This window comes from Taudactylus pleione, unplaced genomic scaffold, assembly GCF_031769625.1.
Source record: "Taudactylus pleione unplaced genomic scaffold, aTauple2 ptg000205l, whole genome shotgun sequence".
NCBI classification, from domain to species: Eukaryota; Metazoa; Chordata; class Amphibia; order Anura; family Myobatrachidae; genus Taudactylus; species Taudactylus pleione.
In genome coordinates this window covers 363,506-369,505 of record NW_028284607.1, presented here as the reverse complement: position 1 = coordinate 369,505, position 6,000 = coordinate 363,506, and positions in this window count along the sequence as shown.

The following is a 6,000-nucleotide window of genomic DNA, read 5'->3' as shown; positions in this document are numbered from 1 at the left end:
TGTGCCCATGGTTTTGATGATTTGACCTCCATACGCCACAAGGTTTACAGCAGCTGTCTGGTCAATTAGTACCTGTGGGTTCTGTGCAGGAGAGTCTTTGACATGACATTGCACTTGGCACCAGTATTGATTTGCATTTTCAGTATGTCTGACACAGAGGCTAGCAAAGATTTCTTCATTTTCGGCGACCAGATTTACACTTTCACAATTTATCACATTGGCAGAGAAGTGGCTGTGCAACACTGTACAACTGCTCTCTTCACAAATTTTCCTTTGCATGTAGAATGGACTGGGTGGAAGTTTACTTTCACAGAGAGGTGTGTCATGACACAATTTGATATCTGGGAAAGCTATATTGACTCCCTTTTGGATACAATTACTTATCCATATTTTTGTAGTACTACATGGTATGAGATGTGGACATAAAGAATCCAGTGTATCCTGGGGAGAATCAATAGCCCCTTTAATCTCAGTTTCCTACCTACTGTCCCTTATTTATGCCTTTTCCTATTTCTCATTTGCCCACCCACTTTTCTTGCATGTACATTGACCTGGGTGTGGGTAATGATTGTTGACCACACCTATTGCAACTCTTTTACATGCTATGACTATTAGGGGTATATTTACTAAAGGTGGATTTTAATTGATTTAAAATCAATGTTTCTGGGGCTAAATCACACAGTTACTAATAGACAACTTTTGATTTTGTTTTTTTAAGTATTAGTAAATGTGTGATTTAGCCCCAGAAACAAAACATCGATGTTGTTCGATTTTGATTGACTTTAAATCGATTAAAATCGACATTTAGTAAATATACCCCTTTCATTTAATTTTGTGTTTTATTGTTGGTTGCCTTTTTCATTTCCTACTTGAATATTATTTATGTAAGCCAGGCTTGCCGACTTTCTGTCTGCCCCTTCCGAGAGAGAGCAGCTAGATCGGCATGACACGGGAGGGTGGCCAGCACAAGGAGGTGGTGCCGGCCAGACTACGAGTATTTGTGGGTGGGACAGGGGCGGGGCCACGTGATCGCGTCATTTTGGCCCCGCCTCTGCTACACAATGCTGATATTACAGGCATTGTGAAGCATGGGGCAGGGCCAAAATGATGCGATTCAGCGTGAATCGCTTCACCGACCCACCCGCTGCGAGGGTTTCAAAGGTAATTGCGGGGGGATAGGAGGGGTGGGTGGCAGCCGGGAGGATTGCCCGCCTTCGTGGGAGGTCGGGAGCAGCACCCGATTTTCGGGAGCCCCCCGACCAAATCGGGAGGGTAGGCAAGTATGATGTAAACACTTTGTTCATTTCATTTGCTTTTTTTGTCATTGTTATTGCAGGACTATACATTATCTGCAATATTCTGATGTACATTGTTATACATAGTTCATTGCTGTGTAACATATTTTGAAATGGGGGCACAGATGTGCAGAATATTTTGAATTGGGGGCATTACTGTATGGCATATCAACTGGGGAATTATGGGGTGGCATATAAACTGAGGCATTACTGTGTGGCATATTGTCAAATGGGGGAATTACTGTGTGTCATTCCAACTGTCGTATTACTGTGTGTCATAATATCAACTGGGGTATTGTGATGTGGCATATAATTATCAATTGAGTAATTAAGGTGTGGCATATTATCAATCATAAAGCAAATTAGTTTCCTATTTTTTATATTGCGAGGCGTTAATCCTTGCATGCCAACTGCCATGTTTAGGACAAGGAAAGAAAATGATGGTAACTCTGATTAAAATTTTCCTCTATTTCTGTAGTAATATTATGGGACTGCATATAGACTGGTGTGGTATGACTTAATGACAGTTATAAGGTCGACACTCATCAGGTCGAGATGAGAATGTCGATATGCTGGAACTGTTGACATGTCACATGTCGACATGACCAAACTATTGATAGTGACCATGTTGACATTTATTATGTCTACACAGATATGTCCAGACTATTAACTGTTGACACAAGGTCCATGCGGGCCCAGTGGTCACTTACCCTCTCCCAGCTGCAGCAGCAGCTACAGCGTCTTCTTCCGGGTCCCAGCAGCCATGTGACAGTTTCATTAGGTGTGGATCTGTGAGGCTCTAGTGTCCCAGTAAGTATTTCTCTCCCCTCTTCCAAGTGCTTAACCCTAACACCCTGCCTCCATGCGCAACCTAACCCTAACCTCCCTCCGCCGCTGCCTACCCATCTTGGCAGTGTCTATCCATCGGCATCCTCAGCATGTTGACATTTCACATAAGACAGCTTTTATGATGACATTGTGAACGTTTGTATTCTGAGAATGTCAACATTTCGTCTGTAGATAGTTTGAACCATGCAGACATTGTTATGTCAACATTATGGATGTAGACATGGGGGTCTATTCATGAAGCAGAGAAGAGCCCTGTTTTGCTGAAATCAGGGCTCTTCCCTGCTTCGTGCAATTCATGGAGCAAGTTACCGTGGAGAAGGTTATTCCTTCTCCAGCAGCACCCCTGCTCCATACAGGAATCGCATCACCATTTGTGTGTGAGTGTGAACAGTGGTTGAAATGTGCCGGTATGCAGCGCTATGACATACCGGCATTTCGATGTGCACTGACCAGGAATTTGCAAATTGTAGTTAAACTGCGTCTGTACAAAGAGCAGCTGTACAGCGGAGGAGTGGTTTGAACACTGCATGTGTGACTCACACAGTCACACACCCTGGAGCCCTATATAATGCCGCTTCCCGCCGGAAGGTCTGCTACTCTCAGGGTCAGTTCTTGGACAGCCCTTGACTACCATTGCTGCTTCTGAGTTGCGTTTACCACTGGATGGAACTCCGGTCCCTGCTCCCCTCCTCATCTCAACTACCTCTATGCTTAGCCTCCCCTCATCCTCATTTGACTGCTGCTGCTCCTGGCTCCCGCAGGGTTATGGGTTACCGATGGTCTGCTCACCACTCCCCTCCTCGTCTCTATTCCTTCTGGGACTTCCCTACACAGCTCTGAATCCCTCTTTACCTCTGCCACCCACAGATGGCATCTTAGCAAACAGCCTGCCTGCCTGGAGCATGTCTCCTTAGCGCTGCTACAGAAGCAACTGGTGAGTAATGCCATCCAGGGTGCCTATGTGAGCATTTTTTTCCTGTGGGGGCCTATGTGTGTGTGTTTTTCCTGTGTAGGCCTATGTGTTTGTTTATTTTTATTTCTTATCAGTGCCAATGTGCGTGTGTTTTTTTTCATGTGAAGCTTATGGGGTCAATCCAATTAGCCGCAAAGGGTGCGAGTTGCTGTTGCCACGGCGTTAGAACGCCGACAATTGCACCTCATCTCGCATCCCTCGCTATGTGTTTTATTTTTTAATATTCGTTTATTGAACAGAGTTGACAATACAATACAATAACAGAGTGCAAAACACTGATCTATAAAACAGCAAAATTAAATGGTTACATATAGATAGTAGCAACTATTTCTACAATACAAAACAATTGGTCGTTAGGGGAGATCAATCGTGAATGAGTTCTGGATAAGGTTACGAGAGGGGTGAGGTGGGACTGGGGGGGGGGGTAAAAAAAAAAGGGGGGGAGGGGGGGATCTAATGATAGAAAAACAGAAAATAATTTGGGGGGAGGCGAACCGGGGTGGGAGATGGTGATCATGAAAAAGAGAGAGATAAGGAAAAGAAGAAGAGGAGGGAAGAAAGGAAGAGAGATTTTAGGTGGAGCTAACCAAGACCTGGGAGAGGGGAGTTTTGATAGGAATACCAGGGACACCAAATCAAATGGAACTTCCGAACGTTGTTATCCCTTAAACTGGTAATATATTCCATTTTTGCTATGAACCAATTCTGTTCATGAGTTCCTGTCGGGGAGGGGTGCTAGGTTGTTTCCAGGTGTGGGCAATTTGATATTTTGCCGCACAGGTTATATGTAGTACCAATTTATTAGTGGTATTGGGAAAACCGTCGACCAGGGTGCACAGCAAAAAATTTGCTGGGGTGTAAGAGAGCGGGAAAGAAATAATTTGGGTTAGTAGAGTACGGACTATATTCCAGAACAGGATGATTAAAGGGCATGTCCACCAAATATGGAAGAAAGATCCCAGTTGGCCACAGCCTCTCCACCAAAGGGCCGAAGAGCTAGGGTAGATTTGCTGCACCTAGTATACACCTTGTAGGAATTTTCGCGGAGGACTATGCTAATAGAGCATTTAGAAGTAGCCAGGCTTATGCCTTCCCATGTGTCTTCTCCCAGAGATAGGCCTAGGTCTAGTTCCCAAGTCTGTTTGTGTGGTTCAAGCGGGGGAGATTCTGGTGTTAATATAGAATGGTATAGGTGCGAAAAAGTTCCCCTATCATTAGGTCTATAATCTATATATACATAATCTCTCTATTGGAGTGGGTTTGCAATGAGAGCCACTGGAGAGGGACGAGATAACAAATTGGCAAATTTGCAGGTACTGGTAATGAGGTTTATGAGAGAGTCCATGTTTAGCTTGGATATTTGCGAAAGACATTGGGGAGGAAGCCCCGACGATATGATGGAACTTGGTGATGCCTGCGGATACAGCAGCAAGTAAGAAAAAAATAAGGCTATTTGTTGAGGCACACTTAGATGAAAATTCATGAATATTAAATTAAAATATAACTTTTATTAAATACTATACATATAAAAATTGATAAGCGGTATCTATACAAAAAGGATTATACAGTATATGGCAAAAATATTTAGACAATTTCTGCATTCCACCGAACACACTTAGGAATAGGTATCAGTGACTCTATATTGGTGAAATATTCTGTAATTATTACCATAGATATTGGTATTACACCATGTGCATGCCTATATTCCACATCAGTCAGTACAGGTTTAGCCTACAGCACCTGGTCTTCCTGGAAGAGCTAAAGTAGTTTGGGGAGAATATTAATTTTTACAGCCTTAATGCGGCATACCCAGGAGAGAAAGTATGTCTGCCACTGTTGCAAGTCTCTGTGGATTGAGTTGATGAGGGGAGGGTAGTTAGTTTTATATAGGGAATCATAAGTTTTAGTAATTGATACCCCTAAATATTTGAGGGAGTCTCGTTTCCAAATAAGTTAAAATTTGATTTTAATAGAGATTTCATATTTTTGGTAAGGTGGAGGGGGGAGCTTCTTAATTGGTGTGGTTAACCTTGTATCCGGACAGCTCGCCATATATAGAAAGCTCGCAAAGTAGGTTAGGGAGGGATGTGAGTGATGGGAGGTCAGCGTGAAAAGTATATCGTCTGCGAATAGAGAGAGGGCGTATTGGAAGTGTTTGACCTTTACGCCACATATGTCAGGATTGGCCCGTACCCTCGTGGCAAGTTGTTCTATAATTAGGGCAAATATTAGGGGCGACAAAGGACATCCCTGTCGGGTCCCATTTGAAATTGAAAATGAGTTAGAAAGCAGGCCTCCTGCTGAGACTGCTACGGAAGGGTTTAAATATAGGGCTTGTATAGTTTGGAAGAATTTAACGCAGAATCCATATTGGCATAATGTGTGAAACATAGAGGACCAAAAGACCCTGTTGAAGGCTTTCTCTGCATCCAGAGCAAGCACCAGAGAGGGAAGTTTGTGAGTATTAACATAGTGAATTATATTGATTGTACGTCTATTGTTATTTAGGGTCTTTGTCGGGTTTGGGGATGACAGTGATAGCGGCTTTGGTCGTGTTTGGGTGGAAAAAAGAGCCGTCTAATATGCAGTTGAAGGCCTTGGTAAGGTGTGGTATTAGGGAAATCTGAAATGTTTTATAATATGACATCGGTAGACCATCAGGTCCAGGTGTTTTTGAAGGTTTTTGTGTCTTGAGTGCCGCTGTAATTTCCTCCTCGGAGATGAGACCATTTAAGGAACGCTATGTGTTTTATTTTTTAAGACTTGTGGGGGCCAATGTGTTTTTTCTTTCCCCATTGGGGTCAATGTGTGTGTTTTTTTCACATGAAACCTATGCGCCTGATTCAGAGCCGGACGCAATTGCCGCTCGCTCGTCCAGAAAAT